Source organism: Gordionus sp. m RMFG-2023, chromosome 2, assembly GCF_954871325.1.
Source record: "Gordionus sp. m RMFG-2023 chromosome 2, tfGorSpeb1-WG-v2, whole genome shotgun sequence".
In the NCBI taxonomy this organism is placed as follows: domain Eukaryota; kingdom Metazoa; phylum Nematomorpha; class Gordioida; order Chordodea; family Parachordodidae; genus Gordionus; species Gordionus sp. m RMFG-2023.
The window spans coordinates 58,249,369-58,276,046 of NC_088776.1; the positions used below are offsets into that span (position 1 = coordinate 58,249,369).

A 26,678-nucleotide genomic window follows, 5' to 3' on the forward strand; every position below is an offset into this window, starting at 1 on the left:
TTTCCTTAATATTTTGCATATTATTTTTGATAAAAAATTATTCCATAAAAATTTATTTTTTATTATAAATGTTAAAGAAATGTAAATATATTATTTTTGAATCTGTTTATTTTCTTCATTTTTTATCGTTTATATAACATTTTTACAAACTAAAATTAGAATATAATATTAAAAGGTTAACTTATAAAACGCAAAGTAAAACTAAAAAAATATATAATTTGAATAAGTGAATACGCGTTACATAATACAATTCATAATAAGATCATTATTCAACATTCTCCTTCATCTAAAAGAAGCCTTCCCATAGAATCTTCCTTGTCATATTATGTTTGTTGTCTAAGTGTTTACTTAGTTATCAAGTTGTTTCATCATCGTAATCGATGGCTCCTCCCAATCGTTGGTTTGTTTAAATCGATTTTGCACGTTGATTTGTTTAAAGCTTGATATCCTTATCGTAAGTTGTCTTTATAAATCATGATTTCATCATGTAGTTTGCTTGGTAATGCTCAGTCGTTATTATTATCATTTTTCAAAATTGTTATTATCATCAGTAAGTTACGAATAATTAGAAATAATAATTCATCAAGTTGGATATAAGAATAAGTGAAGAATGATAAATCATTAAGATTGTTATATAATATTTTTAGCTTTTTCATTTTTGCGTTCAAAATACCTTTATCTGTCTTAATTTTGAACATCATATCACTTTCTTTGTGTGTGACCATGCCTTTACACCATTGGAGACTAATAAAAAATTATTCTAAATGTTCTCTTTATTACTTTTTTTTATCGTTTATATAATATTTAACAAACTAAAATTATAATATAAATTAAAAGGTTAAGTAATAAAACGAAAAGTAACACTAAAATAAAAATATAATTTGAATAAGTTATTAATTAAATGAATGCGAGTTACATTATAAACATTTACTATTTAATAATCAAATATATAATATTTTAATTAATTGATTCTTATAATATAACATTCTCCCGTCTTCTAAAAAAGCCTTCCCATAAGTTCATCTAAGCAGTCCTAGCAGGTTGTCGCATAAGTCATCTCAATCGTTGGCTTGTCAAAATCGTTTATTGTGTTTGTACGTTGGTTTGTTTAAATCTCTGAGTTTGCACGTTGGTTTGTTAAATCGTAAGCTTGATATCCTTATCGTAAGTTGTCCTTATAAATGTGAACTTTCAGTCGTTATTATTATCAATTTTTAAAATTGTTATTATCCGTCAGTTACGATTAATTAGAAATAATAATTCATCAATTTGGATATAAAAATAAGTGAAGAATATTGTTATATTAAATTTTCAGCTTTTTAATTTTTCGCGTTTTAGTGTCCAATTTATTTTTCGCGTTTTAGTGTCCGATTTATTTTTTCTCGTTTTAGTGTTTAAATTTATTTTTATTTTATAATTTCTCTCTCTTTAAAAAAAAATTTTAATTTCACACCCAAATTAAAATTCAAAAAGTGTATTTTTAAAATAATAATTCTTCATAAGATAATTTTTAGAAAATGATCTCCTCATCACATCTTTTAAATTTTTTTCTAAAATGAAGATGTTTAGTTTTTACATAACTTCTCTTTTATAATACTCTTATTTGTCTCCAAAGCAAATTTCAAAAACTTTTTATCACATTAAGTATTACTTTAAGAGTTAATTTATTTTATAATTTTCTAATATCTGCATTATTAACTTTTTTAATAACAATGCGTTCTACCTGGCCATTGGATTGCTGGTGATATGCGGATGTGAGCACATGTATAATACCATAATCATTGCAAAATTTTTTAAAATCATTACTTGTGAAGTTAGTGCCGTTATCAGTAACTATAGTTTTAGGTATTTCATATAGCGAAATAGTTTAAAAAATTTCTTTTAAAGTAATATCGGTCGTAATATTTTAACAAGAACAATAATTAGAAATTTACTCTAGGCATCGACTATTATCAACCAATTTCTTGCAAAGAACGGATTCGCATAATCTATGTGTATCCTTTCAAATAGTTTAGTTGCCGAATCCCATGGGTTTTGTATCTTTTTAGGATTGTCGTGATGTTACAATCGTCACAACCTTTCACTTACATATCTATTTCATAATTTATATCAGACCACCACATGTAATCTTTGGCTAAGGATTCTTCTCCCAAGTGACCTTCATGTAATGACTGTAATACATTTTTTCTCATAGACGATGGAATTATGATTTTGTTGCTTTTGTAAAGACAATCCTTAATTATACTTTATTCCAATTCAATGTTTTTATAGATATCATTTTTTATAGGTTTGTTGTTCTTAATATCATTTATGATTAGTTTTAATTCAATATCTTTCAAAGTTTCAACACGTATTTGATTAAAATTGATCAAAGTCATTTATTATTGTGATATTTTCAACAACTTCATCATGACATTCTTGTGGCCTTCTCGAGAGACAATCAGGAACGACATTATATTTACCGGCTTTATACTTAATATTAAAATCATATCCCCATAATGTTATATTCTACTTCTGGAGTCTTAAGGAGATAGTACTAATATCCTTAAGACCCTTGGTAAAGATGTGAACAAGAGGTTTATGGTCACTAATAATTGTAAATTTTGTGCCGATTAAGTATTCCTGGAATCTATTTATAGCGAACATAATAGCGAGAGCCACACGATCAATATTGGTATAGTTCATTTCATTTTAATAAAGTTCTCGACGCAAAAGCTTTTGGTTTTTCTTTGCAGTCTTTTTCAGTATAAAATAATACAGCTCTAAAACCACATTTAGATGCGTCAGTGGCTATTCCTATAGGTAATTCAGGGTTAAAATATGTCAAGGCAGGAGGAAGACCAATCAACATCTTAAGATCATTAGAATCTACAGTGCTCTAAGTTCCAAGTCCATTTTTCTTTGTTGACGATTTTATATAGAGGATCGGTTATTTCTGCAAAATTGTTCAAAAATTTTCTATAGTAGCCAGCGATTCCCAGAAATGTTGATAATTCAGCAGCTGATATTGGTTCTGGCACTTTAAATATTGCTTCAATTTTGTCATGATTAGCAATCCCCTGTAAATGTCATGACCCAGAAACCTCATTTTATTTTTAAGGAACACACTTTTGTTAAAGTTATGTACTAGCCCAAACGACGATATTCTATCAAACACTTTTTTATGTTATCTAGGTGAGCTTCATCGTTTTTCCCAGTTATAAGTAAATAATCAATATAAAATATAATGTCTTCCATGTCACCGAAGATTTAGTCCATGATCTGTTGGAAAATTGCAGATGAGGTCTTTAACCCAAAAGGAAGTTTAGTAAATCAGTAATATCCATTGTGCGTACATATAGTTAAAATATTTCTGCAACTTTTATTAATCAGCACCTGTAAGAAAGCATTTTTAAAGTCAATCTTTGTAAATTTCTTTCCTTCTGAAAGTTTAGCTATTAGATCATTGATTCGTGGTAGTGGGTATCTGAAATCTTCTAGAGCTGGGTTTACGGTGTCCTTAAAATCAGCGCAAAGTCTAATGCTCCCATTATCTTTGTAGACGTCGGTAATAGGACTTGCCCATCGAACATCATTCACCGGCTCAATAATTTTATCATGTATCCATTTTTTAAGTTAATTGCTCACAAGTCAATTTTTGAATAAGGAATACGTCTAGATGGTATAATTTTAGGTTGGGCATCTCTTTTTAAATGTAACTTGACACTTTCTTTGTTGATTGGCCCGTTAGTTAATTTGGTTCGTACTCTTTTATCAATTTTTTTATTTCATCTTCGTAATTTGTGTCAATATTTGTTATAAATTTATTTAAAATATTTTTGAAAGAGTTGATCCATGTACGTCTCCAACAAGACATTTTTCCTAGACTCAACGACTACCGCTTGTAAATATTTTGAGATACCTTCATAAGTCACTTTAACTTGTGTAATGCCGATGATATAATTAAATTTCTGTCATAAGCGGTAAGTTGTAACTCGGATCTTTTAACATATCTAATACCAAGTTTAGCCAGACCATGAGGTATGATGATGTGTTTGGATCCCGTATTAACTTGCATAGTTGTTATGATATCATTCACTATTAAAGTAGTCATAAATGCCTTATCTTTAACATTAAGCATATCCCCAGAAAGTTGTTAATGTTAAAATCGCTATCATCTTTGTTTTTTGTAGAGTCGACTTTCTCTTTAACAATTTCTTAAATACTCATATTATGGTCATTGTTGTTATATTGTATTTGCTTTCTCTGACTGTTGTCGCTACCTCTATAATTATTTGAATTGTTGTTATATTGCTTTCTCTCAATGTCGCTACCATAATTATTTGAATTGTTGCTATAGGATTGGTAATTATTACGATTTCCGTCACCATATTAGATCTGTTTTCTTTGGTTATTATCATGCCATGTATCATTTCTACCATAATTAAATCAATTATTATTGTTGTAGCGATAGTTGTTGTAGTTATAGTTATTATAATTGTCGTGGTATCTAGAATTATTACCGTAATTTTTATCATAGTATCTAAAATTATTGTCATTCCTATTTTTATTCCTATTATTAGTGTTGTTGAATTACCTAATTTTGACCCTTTCTATTGTGGTTTAGTCAAGCTTTTAAAAAAATCGAATTAAATCTCTAAGTTGAGTCTCAACTTGAAGATCGATTCAAATATTTTTGGATAAAAACCTGGCTACGTTGTTTTATAGTTGACAGTTAGGTAGTTTAACAACACTACCTATTATAATTATTAACTCAAATTTTGTCTAAAATCATTTCTAAAATTATTATCAGGTCTAAAATAACTATTATTGTTATTTCTATTTCTAATGTTAAAATTATATCTTTGTCAGACTTTTTATCGTAATTCATATAACTTATATTATCAATATGTGGTTTATTATTAATGCTATCTAATCTACTTCCTATCTCCACCATTTCCTTCGGTTAAATTAGTTTTTTTAAATAATTTATATTTTATTTTATCATTTAAGATAGACGTTCTTAATTTTTCTTTTATCCTACCATCATCTGAAAAATCACATTTTTTATTTAATTTAGATACTCTAACGTACCATTCCAAAATGTTTTCATTAGAATTTTCGTATTGATAAGTTAATTAAAATATTTTTATCCTGTGGTAAAAGGTATCCTAATTTCTTAATCACTATTTTAAGATCTAAAATCTCAGTATTTGAACAAATTAATTTAATATTATCAAACACATCATAAGATAAATTATTAGGTAAAATATTTATTTTAACGGAGTCGGACAATGTGCTGGTCGAAAAGTAACTTAACACCCTATCTAAGAAAATCTCAGTCAGTGGTCCAATAAGTTTCGGAAACTTGTAAGGTGTAAAATCGGGTAATTTTATATCCATTTATTAATAACTTTTATAAAATATTGCATAAATATAATATATCATGAACAAAAATGTTAAGTGTTTTTTTAAAATAAAAATGACTATGTTTAAATTTTTATAAATGTGCATCGCAATTGTACGAATTCAGATTCACTGTAAGCAAAGAATTTGCCATCCAATGCCTCGCAGCAGCGTAGCATCTCTTATATTAAAGGAGATGTCTATTAGCAGGTCCTAGAATGTATTGAACATCACAATTATAAGTGAGCTCCCATAATATACCGTACACCGATTGTATAATAAAATATTGTTGAAAGTTTTTACCTTTTATAGGAATTTTGGGGAAAAATATTTTTTATTTAATGTTTTTGCCTGTTAAATATTAAATCTCAAGTAAATGAAATGAAAGGAAAGTTATGATAAGTAAAAATTGAATGAATATTTATTTAAAAACATATATTTTTAATATCATCTATAGATTACAATAAATGTTAGCAATAATTTGGTATCGGTACAAATGAAACAATTGAACAAAACATAAGCAAATATTTAAATTATATCGTATATAGTTAATCTTGGAGCTTACTTAGAAACAATTTTTATTAATACAATTTTGTAAGTGGAAGTATAAGTATATCATGCATTCTTACAATTTGCAATTAAAAATATCTGCATGATCATTTCAGTTTTTTATAATAAAACAATTATATACATTAGGTAAAATCATATTATTATTTATGTCGCATTGAGATATTGTTTCATTATCTTACACTTAAATTATTTTCTATAAGCGATATTTAAAATTGAAATATTTAATTTGTTTATAAATGTATTTCAAAATTAACACAGGAAACCTATAGTTTCCAATTTTCATACTGTGCTATTGAATTAAATCATAGTGATTTATTTAAATTACTTTAATATTTTTCCTTCTTGGTTGATAAATTATAAATTTGATTTGTTTTTGCATATATAAGTTAATTCTCAATCATTTATGATAATATAATAATAGCCTAGAAAGTATTTATAATTAATACAGATAAAATTTATATATGATATAAAAAATTTTAAAGATAATTTATGTATTGGATATAAGCTGAACCAATTAATTATATCCAAATGTTGTAAATTTAATTTTGATAATTTAATTTAAAAAGATATGTTCTAAATTTGTTTTATAAATGTTTATTTTACTCAGTGACATCGCTAGGGAATGCGCAGGGGCTCGAGCCCCCTAAAAAATTTGAATAGCCCCTTGAAGCAAATTTTTTTTTAATGACTCTTTAATATCTCCTTGAACTTATAATTAATTTTTTTAATTGCTCCCTGAACCTGTTATAATTCTATTAGTAATATGTAGATATTAATTTATTATTTAAAAATTAATAAGACTTTTAAGTTTTTATTAAATGAATACTATTTTAATTATTAGATTAGATTAATACATATAAATTATATTTTTATTATGTCAGCTTGCGATCAAATTCTGTGTTAAAAATATATCAATATCACTCCCTAAATATTAATTTAGCAATAACAGTTGAAACTTAATTGATATTTATTATTAAATTATTATATAACCCTAATTAATTTAACATAATAATTATTAATTGAAAATTAACAAATTTAATTAAAATTAGCCGAGTTTGCATCACTAATCAACTATATTATTGATTTTTAAATTTAATTATCATGTCTCTCTCTAAAATTATTTTCAAGGTCCAAATCCAAATAAGTATAAGAGATTTATTTATAAAAAGTAAGTAGAATATAGTTTATAATCCTCTATTATATATAATTATTTATAAAATATTAGGTAATGCCACTTTTGCACACGTATTTGATAGTTATATAATATATTACATTTAATATTTTTAAAATTTTACTAATCAATACATTTTATAATAAATATAAGTAACAATCTATTTAACGCCATCTATTTATTTAAAATATTATTATAATAAACATCTTATCATTCATCTTATAATAGATGTAATAAATTCGATATCTTTTCTTCTCTTTTTTACGTGTTTTTAGGAATGCTATTTTTTTATTCTTTGGAAAAAAGTTTAAGTTAAATTTTTAATACGAATATATTTTTGATATTATTACAAACTACTATTATTTTAAGATATAATATACCAACTAGAATTGCTTTCATATATCACTCTGGTTCTTATTTTATAGTTACAAAATGTTTTATTTCTAATATGTCATCCTTGCCGTGTAAATAACTCAAGGCTTCAATATATTTGCAAATTTCTTCTAAAGATTTTTAGTGATTTTGTTTTATCAATTCCAACATAATAAATTCTGATATGGATTACCATCGTGAGTGTCATGGCTATGACTGTAAATTAATTAGCATCTATTAATTGTGTTGCTATGTAATTTAAGAGTATTACTACAGCTGCTGAGAGCATATGATTGCATATTTTAGATATGCAATAATGGTCAACTGTGTAGTCGTTTATATATCATTAAAAATAGAAGAAAATCTTTTAGAAATTTAATATCTCACAATAATTTTCTTAATTACTTATCTAGCTTCCATCATATCATTTAAGAGAAGTTCTAACTACCATATATTTTATGATTTGGATTGGTCGTTTATATTCTCTTCTTCAAGAATTGTTAATTTGGTAAGGCCTCTAAAATGATAAAAGAGAGTTATATTAGTATCATGACCTTTTGTCAATGTAAGCTGCTAAGAATTTTATAGTCCAATGTGCTTTTTAAATACCATTATCAATTGAGGCATATGTATAATTAACCTTTTTTATCACTTGTAATTGTTTAGACGAAAAATTTTTTTATATCAGCCATCGAAAATATTTTATACTATAATAAATAGATTTTGTATTAAAAAATATTATTTTTAGATATATCTTGTATTCTTTTAATTATTTATATGTTAATTTATTTTGTATGCAAAATATAATAATTGACAAAATATCAGAATAATTGTTTAGAGTTAGCAAAATTTAAAAAATCATAATATATTAATATAAAAGCGGGCCGAAGTCCAGCAATTTATAGGGTATGGGGGGCGAATCACCCATAAAATATCTTTAGTTGAGCTCCCTGAGATTGTAAAGGCTAGCGACGCCCCTGATTTTACTGTTTAAGGCTATCTACGATGAGGGGCACCACCTTATTGCAAGTTGGTGGGGAAGGAGCCACGTATAATTTCTGCGCTCGCATAGTATGGTACTTAAGACATCGCATGGTATGTTAGTAATAGACAAGGAGCGGTTTATTAAAAGAAAAATTGATGACTAGTCAAGAACAATTGCCGCATATGCTAGCGCTCGCTTTGTAAGTTACTAAAGACAAAGAGGTGCAATTTTTTTTGTTAAATTAATGTTTATTAAATAACAACAAAAAAAGTTAATAAGCTAATTTATAAAGATAGTCAAATTATGAATGGATCTCAAATGCATTCTGTAAGAAATTATTTCAATCAATAAATATGCATTTAAAATACTTTTCAACTCAGTATAAAATTGTCAAGCAGTGGGTATATATTTTTTTTTTCTCTTTAGCTTTCACCTTTTCTGGTGGTAAGCTCCTTCAACATCTCTCTCCACTTTATGTTATTCATACAATCTCTTTTATCTATTTTATACTTCTTTATATTGGCTCTAACTTTATGGCCCCATTGAAGTTTTGGCCTTCCTCTTTTACGTTTGCCCATCACTTCCAAACTCTCAACTTTATTTCCTATGTAGTTCATAGGCCTTCTCATTGTGTGCCCATACCACCTAAGTCTAAGTCTGTTTACCATTAACTTAGTTTTAATGGGCACTACCTTTAAACTACTTAGTATTCTTGTACTGCGCACTTTATCCTTTCTTGTTACCCCAGAAATCATCCTCAGCATTCTCATCTCCATAGTTTGTAGACTTCTCTCGTCTGATTCTTTGGTTGGCCATGTTTCCGAACTATATAGAATAGTTGGTTGTACTATGGAATACCCACTGTCAAGCAGTGGGTATATAAAGGTTAAAAATATAGCAATTGAAAGATTAGCAGCTTATTAAATGATGGTAAATATGAGTGAAATGCATTATAAATCCATAGCAATGAAACAGGTACCATACGAAGGTAAATTTATCAAAATAATTGAAGATATAAACATAAAAACTCCAAGGATGAGTAATATAAGAAAGTTTTAAACTGATTTTGAAGGGTATAGCAAATAAATCTGTTAGTGTGTTCAAAATAGCTTATTGATAACTAGTTTATAAAATTTCAAATATTCGATATATTTTTTTTATATTCATTTTTATTTAAGATCGGGGTGAATGGTTATAGCCCATTTAATTTTTAATGTGACATGTAATATTTTTGATTTCTATATTCATCTCAATGATTGAATAGCATTTCAAGGTAAGCATTTTCTAATCACGATCGCTAAAATATATTTTTTTAAAATATATATTTAACAAATATAAAGAAAAATTAATAATTAGTCATTCTTATCCGGTGATGGTTTAGAATTTTTTTATAATATAAAATTGTAACATTAGACTACAAAACTAATCTTTTCTTTGATCAATAAGACCCTTGAAATTAGTGATTTAATAGCTCCTTTGGCTGACAAGTAGTGCTGTTAACTGCAGGGAGGGAGTAGAAGGTATGCGCCTTTAATGGGGGTGGGATAATTATTTGGGAGGTTATCTATTAAATTTTGAGATGAAATAGGAGAAAATACATTCCTGTAAAAATTGATACTTTTATTATAAAACTATTATAATACAATGATATTGCATCATTCACCAAATCTATATATTGCAAACAATCATAATTTTACAAATAAAACTTTCTGCTATCCTTATAAATGTAATTTTAAGGAGTTTTTAATTGAATTCATTATTAAAAAATAACTCCTTTATATCTTAAAATTTTGATAGTTGGTAATAGAGATAAAATAATTTAAGTTATTATTTTTAAAATTTCTGAAATATTATTATAATATAAAAGGTGTAATTAATAATGGGGAAACATCAGCGCCCGAAGGCAGCAAATTTCTTTTAGAGAAGTAGGCATAGGTTTTTAAGGGGGGTTTGCTTCCAGTGAAAATCCTGTCATGTAGATGCTGCGAAAGCCTGGAGATTTTGCTCCTGGATAACAAAACGGTTAGGACATTAACGAAATCTAGAGGTTCACATAATATTTTTGAGCAAAATATTTGGTTATACATTTTTAAAAATTGAACCATTTCACAGCATTGTTGACGAGTTTGATTAAGGATTATGCTATCTTCGAAGGAACAGTTTGTTGAAACCACGATAGGTATAAATATATTGTTTTCAATTAAGTGCCAATATTTATAAATCTTATTTCAGCGATTCCTATTATTTATTAATAGAGGGGCAAAAATGTCTCTGCATTGATGTCCTATTACATAGATTACCCCATATCCAAGGGAATTAAGTATGTCCATCAAACAGCTAATTATTTATGGACTTTATATATTTGTATCTGTAGACCTGCCAATAAAGTAAATACTTAGCTTTAGAATCAACTAGTCAACATCTTTGACAGTTGTAAGGCTAAAATATGTTTAAAACGCTCGATTGGAAGACAAATATTTGATCTATTCTTTTGAAATTAGATAAACAAGATTTTGTTTTAACAATGTTTTTATGCCTGTAGATCCTCTTATGGGTCACCCAAGAAAGGAGATTTTATCTTTAATCATCTGAGCAAAAAAGATAAATAACAGGAGTAGAAAATTTTAAAGTTGAGTATATTTCACAGATTTTATAATATAGGGTTAAGTTTAGTTTTTAAAGGAGGCAAGGGGAAATCACAAATTTTTTTCCTAAAATGTATACAATATATCACTATATAGAAGAATTTGAAAAAATAATTATCAAATAACGACTAAAATTAAAAATTGATATAAAAAATGCAGGTAAATAGAAATTACTTTCGCAAAAATTATAAAACTTGTACTCAGCAGATCATAAAATTTTATAATAATTTCTTCTTTTTTTCTTAAATTTATCAATTTTTATGTATATAATATAAATAAATGATATAATTTCTTTCTTTTATAATAAACGTAATTATATTGCCTAAATAAAAAGTTAAATATTTTAAAATAATTGGCAAGATAAAGGACCGGCAAATTTTTAAAAAGAAATTTGAGCCGGGACGGACTTGAAAATTAATGGTTACATGATTTTAAAAATATAAATTGCAAAATATATTATCAAAATCAAACCGTTTTTAGAAATTTAAACGATATTAAATTTACTATTCTGTAAAAATATTCTTTTTTTTATATAAATAGTTATAACGACTGAATTTAGAAACCTATGTTGGAGGAACCTATATGATGAATATCCTGACCAATTCAATATATATGTTGGTAGAGAAGAATTAGTGTGAGAAATTTAATATTTTATGTAATATTATACGTGCTAAAAAAGAATTTGTTTTAGATCATATAATAGTTTGTAAAAATGCAGATAGGTTTGAATTAGGTTAATGATGCTTACTACCAAATGAATGTATGGAAATATTCTTATTACCAACATAATTTGCTAAATACCGACCAAAATTCGTTAAAATGTAATAAGACTTATAATATATTAATATGGAATAACGTGGTCGAGTCCGGCCTCCTATATATCATACCCTCAAGGATGGAACCACCAAGTTAGAATAAGAAAAAAAACATAATTATTATCGGGGTTCGAACCCGTGACAATGGGATGCTAAAGCGAAGCTCTAACCGACTAGGCCATAGAGGCTTTCCAAAAATTACGATTTTTCAAATATATATTATAAATATATTTGGTAGTGCCTATCCAAATGAAAATAAACAAAATTCAAATTTGATAGATGGTACCTTAAGGTAGAGGCATCATTAACCTTTGAATTAAGTGTGTTACTTTTTTAAAATTATATTTAATATAGGAGCGCAGTTGATTTCGTCTTGTATTTTGTCAGTTATTGTGGATGTAAAACTGTTCTAATATAATTTGGCAGTTGTTTAACAAATTTGCTTATAATATCTTAAAATATCTAACCCCAAAGCAAATTTTTCCTTTAAATTTTAAAATAATCTTCATTTTTAAGTTTTAATAATATTTCAATTAACGAATCAATATTTTTAATATCTGTATTTTTTAAATACAATATTGATTTAATATACAGACATTTTAAAATAATTTGCTTAAATACCAAAATCTTTTCTAAAATTTAAAAAAAGTTACAAATATCACCGATTCTGCCTAACCCTAATTTTAGATACAGTTAAAAATTTAAATTTTAGAAAGACAAAATCTCAATCAACATTAAGGTTTGAAGTTAAGTCTGGTTAACACACATTATCCTCAACGATGTAAGCGTTATCCATTTGTTTATACTTTTCCCATTTTATCACTACCTTCTTTCACTTACTTTTCGCCTGAAATTACGCCTCTCTTTCAATTATTTCTATTATGTATTATTGTATAATAATAATTTCAAATTTATTTCCTTTCCTTTCCTTTCCTTTCCTTTCCTTTCCTTTCCTTTCCTTTCCTTTCCTTTCCTTTCCTTTCCTTTCCTTTCCTTTCCTTTCCTTTCCTTTCCTTTCCTTTCCTTTCCTTTCCTTTCCTTTCCTTTCCTTTCCTTTCCTTTCCTTTCCTTTCCTTTCCTTTCCTTTCCTTTCCTTTCCTTTCCTTTCCTTTCCTTTCCTTTCCTTTCCTTTCCTTTCCTTTCCTTTCCTTTCCTTTCCTTTCCTTTCCTTTCCTTTCCTTTCCTTTCCTTTCCTTTCCTTTCCTTTCCTTTTCATTATATTTTTTTTCTTAAAAATTTTAAATATTTGCGATTATAACACATGAAATTTCAATTTTCATTTTATTTAAATGTATATTTTAATAAAGGTTAAACGAAATATATCTTGTTAGAAATAACAATTCAGTAATGTCCTATATCGAAGGGAGTGATAGGGAGTTAAATACATATTCAATAAATAATATCACCAATAAAACGTTGATTTTATTTGAGAGGCTTGAATTATTGAACCTAATAAAGTTGAAACAACTCAATCTAACATTCAAAATTCAAGCTTATGTTAGTAGTAATTACTTGTACATTACATTTTAGTAACTTTTTTTTGTTAGATCGAAATTGGTTTGAATAGCGTTGGCGCTAATTTCAAAGTATGTATGTTACCGTTAAATAGTAGCATATCATATGTATGTTTGGAATTCGTAAGTGCAAACGTGAGTTAAATTTTTATGAACAAGATGTAAGACCAAAAGTAAGAAGGAAGGAAGGAAGGAAGGAAGGAAGGAAGGAAGGAAGGAAGGAAGGAAGGAAGGAAGGAAGGAAGGAAGGAAGGAAGGAAGGAAGGAAGAAAATGAGGAAGGAAGATGAAAAAGTGGAGCACAATAATTTTTTGTTTATATTTATATATATATAGGTAAGAATAAGAATTAACAAACAGAATGTAACGATGATAGTAATACATCAGAACTACACAAGTTCAGCTACATATCAAAATCATATAGTATACTACTTCTCATGGAGTCTACCAAATGAAAATTATTATCAATATCATTATACAGGTGGAATATACAATATATCTTCTATTCTCAGTTTCTGTATTTAAATAAATGCTACAATAATAAACAAAATAATTAGATATTTTATATTTTACTGATATTTAGGTCAATTATACCTATACAATTATAAATATTTTTACTAATAAATTATGAAAGACTATCAATTTAACAATATTAAGTAATTCCTGACATGACAATTTTCTATATGATTTAGACACTTTTTAATTTTTAAACTCTTATATTATCGTTTAAGAATATAATATATATTACGTTAAAGATCTTGTTTCGCAAGCATTTGAAAGAATATAGAGATTTGTTTTAAAAAATAGCGACTATATATGAAATAAACTTTCCCAAAAATTAATAAATATATGAATATCTTATAAAATAAATAGAAAGGGTGGACAGAGTATGGATTAGGTTCTTAATATTTTTCAAATATTTTGACGGCGGTAAAACTCATTTTTAAGAAAGTATGGATTAGGGTATCACGTCTATTAGGCGCGGCGACAATTCAGCGCGTATCTATTACAGTTGCAATTTATTGTATATTACTTAGTATAAAAAAATAAGGATGATTAAATAGAAATCATTTTGAATGTTGGTCCTATCAATTATTCCTCATATTTATATTACAAAAATCTCAATTTTATTTACTAAATGTGTAATAAAAAAAAACTTACTACCAATATTTATACCTATTTCTTTGGTTGACCAATTTATCACATAAGGTATGTTGATTAGTAGCCAATGTTATGTAAGTTGAGATTTTGGGCATATTACTTATCAAGGGGTTATATTATTTTTTTAAACTTTTATAATTTTACTTATTTTTTTTATTGTCTAAAATAAATTAGGCGTGAAAAGGGGATTAAGATTTAACATTATAGTAATTATCAAGGGGGTATTTTGGGTCTATTTTTAAAAACGGTTGATTAAGATTTTAGCCAAAATAATATATGAGATTAGAGATAGAGGTCAAATCTTTCTTTTTCTTTTTTCCTTATATGCGCAAATCTACAGGCTTACATAATATTGGCTACTAATCAACATACCTTATAATGTGGATAAATTGGTCAATTAAAGAAATAGGTATAAATATTAGTAATTTTTTTTTGATATTACACATTTAGATAAAATTGAGATTTTTGTAAGAATAAATATGAAGAAATAATTAATAATACCAGCATTCAAAATTTCTATTTAATCATCCTTATATTTTTATAATAAGTATTATAATAAATTGCAACTGTGATAGATACGCGCCGAATTGTCTCCGCGACGAATTGATGCCGTACTGAATTGTCGCTGCGCTGATTTCACGTGGAACCATGGATAAGATTCTTAATATTTTATAGGTATCTATTCAAATATTTTGACGGTGGTAAAACTCATTTTAAGATCATTTTTTTCCCAGGCTGTTAGGTAGTATAGTATTCGTGAGGTTGTTCCCTATAAAATAAAATATAACAAAAAAATTATAGCGAATATCTTTGAAACTTATAGGGTATACTTTATACATCAATACAATTCTGGCAAAACTATCTTACAAGATTTAAGAAAGAGCGCAAGTATGGTTTAATTTTTCTTAAATTTGTTTATAACCTGTACAGTTAAGATTAATTTGATATAATTGATATTCTTTAAATTAATTTTGAAAAGCCAAAACAAAGAGCTCGTCCGAAATAATTTAATTTTTTGTAAAAAAATTTAATATATAATAGTAAAATTAATTTTAAAAATATGTTAAACAATTTAGTAATTGTAAAAATAAAATAGATCTAAATTCTTGTTAACATTATAAAGATAAGAAAACTGGCTACTCGAGGTAATTTCCGATGGTATTGTGGAAACATCTAGACGTTATAAATGACCTGTCGTACGATCATTTAAAGGAATATTGTGTGAGAGGAAGAGAGTAATTACTTTGATAAACTACAATTAGCTGTATATTATACATATAAATAATAATATTAAATATATCAAATATAGGATAAAATAAAAAAATATATTAAATAAAAACGGAGGTGGGACTACACTACAAGTTCCCCAAAAAACATGTATAATTATATTTTAAAATAATGATTTGTAGGTTTTGTCTTAAAAAATAATATTCTTTTGGTTCTTATGTAAGGGCTCTTATCTTATCGCCAATATTTTCTTAGAATTTTAAGGTTCCGCTTGGTATGTGTCCAAGGGAAGATATAACGATCGGTGTAAAAATACAATTTGTGAATTTTCAATATTTCATTGTTTTTTTTTCTCGGCTATATCAACCGGATTAGAATTTAAATTTTTTGGGAAAGAAGATACGCATGTGAAGTCCCAAATTAAGGATTTCCCTAAAGACCAAGGCACGGAAGTTAAGCCATCTGGTCTTAAGCCATCTTGTAGTCTCACCTCCGTTTTTATATAATAATTTTTTTTATTTTATCCTATATTTGATATGTTAATTTTAATATTATTTTATTTGATATTCTATTCAGTTCTTAAAAATAGTAATGAAAAGAGAAAAAAAAATAAAAAAAATATTAAATATATAGATTTACTCTGTGCCCTGCATATTGGAGGTGAAGATTATCCAAGAAAAAAATGATGATGATAGTTAAATATACCTATATTCAAAATACATAATATATTTCTCACACAAAATTTTTAACTTATAAATGAAAGTAAAAAATAAAAATTTTAATAATGAAAATTAATAGATATTATGAATAATATATTTCTATTATAAAATTGCACAGTATTTTAAAAAAATTCAGAAATGTTTAGATATTTCTTATAAAAATAATTAGCCTTTTCAACTAAAATATCAATTAATCTAAGCCAATTTGACATTAGTGAAATTTTCAAATTAAATATATACAAAGAAAGATTGTCAAAATAAAATTGTATAACTTAAAAAAATTTTTTTTTTGTCTTATTCCTTATTAATCAACTAAAAACGATTCCTAACTAAACCTAAAAAAAAATACGACTCAAAAAATTTAAATCTAAGCTTGAAATCTAACATCTCAGATAAAATAGTTTCCAAATTTGTTAAATTAAATAAGATTCTATTTTATTTACGAGCATTAATAAGCGCTCAAATAATGAAATATAAATTGGGAGCACTAGATTAATGTTAAGATATTTATATAGCAATGGTAAAATCATAAAAAGTTTTTAAGTTTTATTCTTTCTAATATAGCACATTCATCCTATATTAACAAATAAAATTAGCCTTTAAATTTAACTTAGCAGTTTTTCTTCAATATAGGATTTAATGTTAGGATATAAAATAATGAATATGAATATATGATCATTAAACTCCAAAATAATCTGGATACTAAAATTACTTTATAAATAGGTTGAGACCTGAAAATAAAAGCTGTAAATATATTTTAAAAATTGTATATGTTTTGTGAATTGCATATAAAAAAAATACTTTGTTCTTCCATATAACAATTTTCGGACAGTTGACGTGATGATAATTATAGCAAGGAAATATAATAAAATATTTATTCGTTATACAACTAAAAAATCTTATTAAATAAGAATAAATTTAAATATTTCTTAATTATATAAGATTATTTACCAATATTTTGGAATTTGAATATTTTAATCAAATATAAGATACAAAATATGACAAATAATTTAATTTTTTTTTTAATTCAATTCGAATTTTCGAATCAAATAATTGATTTATTCATATTCGTAAAATACGAATCGAATATTAAATAATTAGTTGATATTTTCAACTCGATCCTCTTTGATTTTCTAAAATGTTTGTATGGTGGCAGTAAGTGTCCAGAATATAAATAAATAAATAAATAAATAAATAAATAAATAAATAAATAAATAAATAAATAAATAAATAAATAAATAAATAAATAAATAAATAAATAAATAAATAAATAAATAAATAAATAAATAAATAAATAAATAAATAAATAAATAAATAAATAAATAAATAAATAAATAAATAAATAAATAAATAAATAAATAAATAAATAAATAAATAAATAAATAAATAAATAAATAAATAAATAAATAAATAAATAAATAAATAAATAAATAAATAAATAAATAAATAAATAAATAAATAAATAAATAAATAAATAAATAAATAAATAAATAAATAAATAAATAAATAAATAAATAAATAAATAAGTAAATAAATAAATAAAGAAATAAATAAGTAAATAAAGAAATAAAAGAAAATAAATAAAAAATAAAGAAAGAAATAAAGAAATAAATAAAGAAAGAAAAAAGAAAGAAAGAAAGAAAGAAAGAAAGAAAGAAAGAAAGAAAGAAAGAAAGAAAGAAAGAAAGAAAGAAAGAAAGAAAGAAAGAAAGAAAGAAAGAAAGAAAGAAAGAAAGAAAGAAAGAAAGAAAGAAAGAAAGAAAGAAAGAAAGAAAGAAAGAAAGAAAGAAAGAAAGAAATAAATAAATAAATAAATAATTGTCAAAATTATTATAAAAATTTTTCAAAAGATTTCATATTTGTCAAAACATATCACTCAAAATTTAATCTTTTTATAGAAAATTCAAAATTACTTAGCAAGATAATTATGTTAGCAGAGGGCCTGGAAAACCTATAATGCGCATTTTCACATTTAATCAAAATTAACCAAACTATCTATATTTTTCTAAATACAAACACTGTATTGTTGCCCCATACTATCGAGTAACGAGTGTTAATAAATTTTAAGCTTTGAATGGATTAGACATAACGTGTTTTTCCTAAAAATAACCTGTCATGGTTGAGCATGAACAAATATTTTTTGGGAGAAAAAAAATGGATAAACTATTAAAAATTTTCAAAATGTATAATATTTGTATTTTATAGCAAAATTTTACATTTTTTTATTTCAAATTTTGTTATCCAATTATTTCAAAACAACCAGTAAAAATTTTCTCAGCCCCAACGGCTTACAGTAAAGGATTATTTTCTATAACCAATAAAAGTTTACTAGAAGAAAACGATCGAACCCAATATATAAAAAATATACCATTTATTGTCCAGTGGCGTTACTAGAGAGAGGTGAAAAATTTGAATAGACCCCTGAAGCAAAAAATTTTTTTTTAATGGAGAGATAATATCCCCTTGACTAAAAATAAATTTTTTTCATTTTCCTCTGAACGATTTCTTTTATAATTTATTACTTAATATATAAATTAAATTTTATTATTTAAAAATTAAGTCTATCTAAATTTTTATTAAATGAATACCATTTTAATTATTAGATTAGATTAATACATATAAATTTTATATTTTCATTGTCAGCTTGCAATCAAATTCTGTGTTAACAATAGAATATCATATCACTCACTAAATATTAATTGAGCATTAACAGTTAAAACTTTATTGACTTTTGTTATTTAAATTATTATATAACCTTAATTAAATAAATATAATCGTTTATTAATTTAAAATTAACAAATTTAATATTGTAATTCCGAGTTCAAAATCACTAATCAACTATATTAATTATTTTTAAATTTAATTACCATGCTCTTCCTAAAAATATTTTCAAGGTCCAAATAAGTATGAGATTTCTTTATAAATAAGTAGACATGTAGTTTATAATCCTTTAGTATATATAATTGGTTATTGAATATTAGGTAAAATGCCACTTTTACACACATATTTGACATTTATATATTATATTACAGTTAATATTTTAATAAATTTTACTAATAAATGCTTTTGATAATAAATATAAATAACAATTTGCATTCAATTTTTTAATGCCATCTATTTAATTTAAAATATTATTATAAATAAAACATCTTATTATTCATCCCACAATGGATGTAATAAATGAGATATCCTAATGATATATATGGCATTCTTGCCGTAAATAACTTAAGGCTTCAATACTAACATAATAAATTCTGATATTAGTTTACATCGTGAGTGTCATGGCTATGACTGCATTTTAACCAGCAAGCTAAGATTACTACAGCTGCTGAGAGCCTATGATCGTATCATATATTTTAGATAAGCAATAATGATCAACTGTGTAGTCGTCGATCTTATTAGCTCCCATTATGTCATCTAAGATGGATCTCTAACCATCATATAATTTTATGATTTGAATTGATGGGGTTTATATTCTCTTCTTCAAGAATTGTTGATTTGGTTAGGCCTATAAATTTTTCCTTATAAGTTCATTCTATAAAACATTGTTTAAAATGATAACAGAGAGTAATATTAGTTTCAAGACCTTTTGTCAATGTAAGATAAGAATTATATTATATTATGTGGTTTTTAAAAATCATTATCAATTGAGGCATATGTATTAAATAATTAACCTTTTTTAATCACTTGTAATTCTTTAGACGCAAAATTGTTTAATATCAGCAATCGAAAATATTTTATTTTTAATAAATAGATGTTGTATTAAAATATTAATTATAGCAATGTATTGTATTGTTTTAATTATTTATATGCTAGTTTATTTTGTATGTTTTTTTAGTTGAGCCCCCTGAGAAGATTGTTATATCTAGTGACGCCCCTGTATTTGTCCTTTACATAAGGATTTTGATACATAAATGAGACTTGAATAGTGAATTCATAACTCATGAATATATGACCATTTTATTTGGTGTAATTATAAAATAAATAAGGTTTTAATATTCCTTGAAATTTTAATAGAAAAAGTTGATTGATCATTATTATATGGATTAATATTAATCACAACCAATATTATTTGTTGAATTCATATACATATATTTTATAATTTTTGAATTTTTATTATAAATCGACGAGTTATATATTAATTTGAATATGTAAAAAATAAAATTATGTTTTTATAGACTGGTAATTATTAATTGTGTTTATGAATACTGGTAATTTTTTTTTTTTTGTCAAATTGGCATTGGCCATAGGCTAGGTTGTCTTATCCCGTCTGTTGACATTTGTACTACCTGCAATAAGCATATGTTCAATATACTTGTAATTTTTGCATATTAGAAAAAGGATATATAATGGAGAAATTATGATGCGAAAATAGATTATTTTTTTGTTAACTTAAATTTTAATTTTTACTTTATAATTTTTACTTATATTTCTTATATTAATTTTATTTTTTTCAATTTTGATTATGTTTGTCCTTTGTTTGATTATAGTTATTTTAACAAAGATTAATAATCAGATTTTAGTATATATATTTTTTATTTTTATTTTTTTAGGTTCCAACTTTTCTCAATAGCAAAAACACTCTATTGTGACAATTATTATATTGTCGGATTAATATTTTAATCAAAAACAATATAAATATCTAAAAAAATGTCTAGTTTAAAAATTAATATTTATATTTTGACAACTACTTTGTCTCTAGTTTAAAAGAACTCGTTTCCGAATTGTTCAATAGAATATATCATAATTAGAATATAAATAAATAATTTTTATAAGTATAACACTCCCAATTAATTGCGAATATTATAAATTACATCCTATATTATGTTTTTTGAATTAAACTATAAACCTATCTCCTATATTATTTATAATTAACCAATGCGACATATTCCTTGCTAGGCCTACATTAAGGATTTTAAACTTATTTTTTTTAATACTTTGAATTAAATGGGATAACTTTATTCTCTGCCAAAATATCGTAGGGTGAAATTGTTTTGCGATTATTTATAATACTTAAAGATTACTAACTTGAAGCAAAACAATTCCAACAACATTTATTTGTACAACGTTTATATTAGAGAAAAAATCAATTAATATTTAGGGAATAAAAATAAAGCGATATCTTTTTCGAAAATTAGTTGTTAAATTAACCAATATTCAAGATTTAGTTTCAAATAGGGGGGAAAAGAAAACCTTCTTTAAATAATCTTAACAATTTCTATTAAAATCAAGCTTTTCTTTTTTTTGATTTTGAAATTATAATTTTCATATTAATAGATTTACTCATTATACAAGGTTAGTTTCAAATCTAATCAAAACATGAAAAATATTTATTTAATATTTTCTGCGCACAATATCTTTTATCATTAAGGTCAAGAATTTTTTTTGTGTAAATAATTATTTTCCTTATTTAAAAGGTTAAATTTTGAACTTCGTTTTTAAAAAGTAATATAAAATTTACGAAAATTTCATTAGGAAAATAAAGTTTAAAGGTCATTAAATTGCAATAGTAAAAATATATAATTTTTTATATTCAAAAAAATTATCTAATCAACAGACTCGTAAATATTTTTTTAAAAAAATTTATAATATTACCTTTTGAAACTGAATTGGAAAATTTTTTCAAAAATTATTTTTTAATCTAGAATTTTCAAGAAAATGATATTCATTCTATTCCTATGTATATTAGTTAATATTATGGCCCATCCAAGAGGTTTAAATAAAATAAAATGTTTAATTATATTTTAATAGATATATCCTTGTACAAATTAGATCAGATAGTAAGTAGGTTTGCTAATGGATGGCACAAAGGCTTAGAGCATCTCTTAAAAAAATCTAGAGGCTTGCATAAAATTTTTTTGGCTAAAATATTTGGCTAGACATTTTTAAAAAGTCTGCGATTTAACAAAATTACTCACGAGTTTGATTAAGGGTTATGCTTTCTCCGAAAAAACAGTTTTAATACACGATTGGTATAAATATATTGTTTACAATTAAGTGCTAATATTTATGGGATACTCACACTCTATCTCCTCCAAAAATGTAAACAATATATTACTATAACCAAGAATTTGAAAGAATAATTATTATAAGTTAAAAAATCTTTAAAATAACGATTAAAAGTGGAAATTAATATAAAAATGTTAAATTTGTATTAATATCCACATTTATTATTATCATTTTATTTTTAAATCATAATTTAAATTTTACTATATGATAAATTGCATTTTTATTTTCAAAACTAAATTACATTTTTTTTATCCTCTTTTATATATCTTTTTTTTAAACAAATTAAAAAAAATAACTAATACAAATTGATGTATAAAAAAATGTTAATATAAAATTTTGACCGATTAAATAACAAATTGATATAAAATAAAATAAATCAATTGCCAAAATAAATAATAAAATAACATCGATCAATATATTCAACAATAATGCATTTTTATGTAAAAATAAATTATTTTAATAAAAACTTAACATAGCCAAAGGCCTGTTAAAAGTGCGACATAATTACCTCCAATAAAATGGCTGGAAACCCGCCCACCTAATATTTCCTCCTTCTAGCAAAATCCTTGCTATACTTTTTGCTTTAATGTAAGTTAGATGGTAAATAGAAAAACTATTATTGTCATAAAAATATAAAACTTGTATTCAACGGATCATAAAATTTAACAATAATATTTTTAGGAAGAAAAGTAGTTAAATAATTTTTTATTTATATTTAAATTCATTTGAATGCTTCAAAAAGGATATATAAAAATAAGTTTTAAAAACTCTACATTAATTAGTTCATTGTTGCAAATAATGTGAAATTATTCAAATACTATATAAGAAATTAGATTTAATTATATAGAAAGAAAGGAGATACTATCAGAGTCTTTATAGATATGAAGACAATGGCATTTACATATACATTTTTCTGGCAGGATTTTTAAAAAATAAGTATTGCAATTAAATACGTTTCAAAATTATGCCAAATTATTGGGTTTATTAATTATCATTTTAGTAATTTAATGATTTTAAATTTACTTTTCTGTAAAAATATTTTTTATGTAAATAGTTATAACGACCGAATATAGAAAACTATGTTGGGGGAACCTATATGATGAATATCCTGATGAATTCAATATATACATTGGTAGAGAAGAATTATTGTGAGAATTTTTATGTAATATTATACGTGCTATAAAGGAACTTGTTTTAGATCATATTTAATTGAAAACAATTATAACCGTTTTTATACCTTCAAAATCACGACATATTTATTTTTAACTGTTTCTATTGGTATAATTCAGCAGACAAATATGATTTTGATTTAAATGTAGAGAAGTCAAATTGTAATTTTTTTTTAAAGAGTGCTAAGAGATTTTGACTTGTTAACACAAGATCAAGATCCAAATAATTATCAATGAAAGTTCTATTTTTAAAGAAAAGATATTTTAAACTCGGAGTTCCTCCAATCCTCAAAAAACTTTGCTGTATTAAATATTTATCTCAGCAAAGCTTTCATTCTGATCTTATAAAAATAAAATATGTTAACGTTTCGTTTGTTATTTCTTTAATTATAATATTTTAGACAGGGTTGGGCAAATTTTTAAAAATTGCATCCGGACAGATACAAATGTTCTTTTAAATATTTTTATTTTAGATAAAAGATACTTATAAATAATCTTAATAAAATTCAAGATACTTAATACAAGATATTTTTTTAACACTTTAAATAGATCCAAATACGTCATGCTATTTTTTATAAAAAAAACATGCTATAATATAAATTTATAAAAAAATATAAAAATAAATTGTAGAATGTTACATATTTTTTCTATAAGATAATGCGATATATAAATTGCATATTATAATAATGAAAACAATATCAGAATAAAAAATTAATTAGAATTATCATTAAATATGATTAATTCAAACAATTTGTCGTTTAGCCTTTGACAATTTTGTCGACTGATCATATCGGCTAAGCTTAATAATCGTCCAATTGGTGGCAGAGGATGGTAATATTGTGTTAAATTTAATAAATATTTCTTTAATATATCTATGACCATTTAACATAATTATATTAACCCTGTCATCTATCATATAATTTAAAATATCATTTACCGAATTATTTGAATTGGATATAGTATTTTTAAAACTAAAAGGAATCAAGATCTTTATTGATGGAAGAATTTGCTGAAATATTAATTTCAATATTATTTTTTAAAATAATTAAAGCTTCGTAATATTAATAAATCATGAAGGTTTTTTTTTCTTTTTCATCATTCAATCCAACGTTTTTTAAAGTAGGGATAGGAAAATGTGACCAAAAATTTGGTTTTAAAGTTATTATCCATATATATTTTTAAATATTTTACTTAAAGAAATTTCTACTGCAATAGCTAATGATTTACAAAAATGCAGATAAATTTGCATTTAATATAGGAGTTGATCCACCATAATAGCAATTGATTTCGCTTTGTAATCTGTCAGTTATAATGATGGATGTAAAACTATTTTAGTAAAATATGGTAGTTGTTTAACAAATTTCTAAACACCAACGTCATATATCATACATTATCTTAAAATATCTAAACTCTAATTAAATTTTTCATCTAAATTTTGAAATAATTTTCATTTTAAAATTTAATACTATTTCAAATAGCTAATATAAATTGTTATTAAATTATCTGTATCTTTTTGAATACAATGTTGATAAAAATACACATATTTTTAAATAATTGTATCTTAGATAAGATCTTTTCCAAAATATTAAAAAAGATGCGAATATCTGTGATTAATACTGATTTCAAATATAATTAAAAATTTATATTCAAAATCTCAATCAACATTAGATAGGTTTGTGATTAAGTTTTGTTAGCATACATTATCCTCATTGATGTCAGCATTATGTAATCGTTGATAATTTTTCTATTTTATCATTACCTACTTTCATTTACTTTTTTCTTAAAACTACCTCTCTCTTTGAATTATTTCTATAAAAATAATTTCATATTTATTTCCTTTCCTATTCATTATATTTGTTTTATTAAAAATTTTATGAAATTTCAATCTTCATTATATATGAATGTATATTTAAAAAAAGGTTCAACGAAATATATCTTATTAGAAATAACAATTCAGTAATGTCCTATATCGAAGGGAGTGATAGGGAGTTAGATACATATTCAACAAATAATATCACCAATAAAACGTTGATTTTATTTGAGAAGATTCAGTTAAAGAACTTAATAAAGTTGAAACAACTCAATCTAACATTCAAAATTAAAGCTTATGTTAGTAGCAATTATTTATACATTACATTTTAGTAACTTTTTTTAGATCGAGATTGGTTTGAATAGCTATGGCGCTAAGTTTAAACTATGTATGTTACCCTTAAATAGTAGTATATCATATATATGTTTGGAATTCATAAACGCAAACGTGAGTCAAAATTTTTAGTAAGATGTAGAACCGAGGAAGGAAGGAAGGAAGGAAGGAAGGAAGGAAGGAAGGAAGGAAGGAAGGAAGGAAGGAAGGAAGGAAGGAAGGAAGGAAGGAAGGAAGGAAGGAAGGAAGGAAGGTAAGGTAAAGAAAAGTGCTTGTTTATATATTTATATATATAGGTTAGAATTAGAATTGACAATCAGAATGTATCGGTGTTAGTAATACATCAGTCGTACAAAAGTTCAACCACATATCACAATCATATAGTATACTACTTCTCATGGATCCTACCAAATAAAAATTATTATCAATATCATTATACTGGTGGAATATATAAAATATCTTGCATTCTCAGCTTCTGTATTTATTAAAATTGTACAATAAACAAATAGATATGTATATTATATATTACTGATATTTGCGTCAATTATACCTATATTATTAAATTAAATAAACTAATCTAAATATTTTTTAAAAATTTAATTTACTCTAATAAATTATGAGAGACTATCTACTTAACAATCAGAAGTAATACACTATACATGACAAATTTCTTTATGTTAACTTTTTAATTTTTTTATTATTGATTTAATTTTTTTCATACAATTAAATGATGAATTGTTTAAAAGGATATAATATATATTAAGATATTTTTTTTTGCAGGTATTTGAAAGAAT

The 26,678-nt window shown here is 24.5% G+C and overlaps 2 long non-coding RNA genes across 4 annotated transcripts in view; both read left to right on the forward strand.

Annotated features, from left to right (window-relative positions):
* The window catches only part of LOC135924301 (uncharacterized), a 41,135-nt gene extending 29,371 nt beyond the window's left edge, over positions 1-11,764 (forward strand). For all 3 annotated transcript variants that reach the window (XR_010571327.1, XR_010571325.1, XR_010571324.1), the window contains one exon: positions 11,669-11,764. This is a non-coding gene — a long non-coding RNA (uncharacterized LOC135924301). The remainder of the gene's footprint in view (positions 1-11,668) is intronic.
* A 10,403-nt stretch (positions 11,765-22,167) lies between these two features.
* On the forward strand, positions 22,168-26,342 carry LOC135925096 (uncharacterized). The gene is made up of 5 exons (XR_010571527.1): positions 22,168-22,276; positions 23,627-23,720; positions 25,661-25,850; positions 25,897-25,998; positions 26,181-26,342. It is a non-coding gene; the product is annotated as an uncharacterized LOC135925096 (long non-coding RNA).
* The last annotated feature ends 336 nt before the right edge of the window (positions 26,343-26,678 follow it).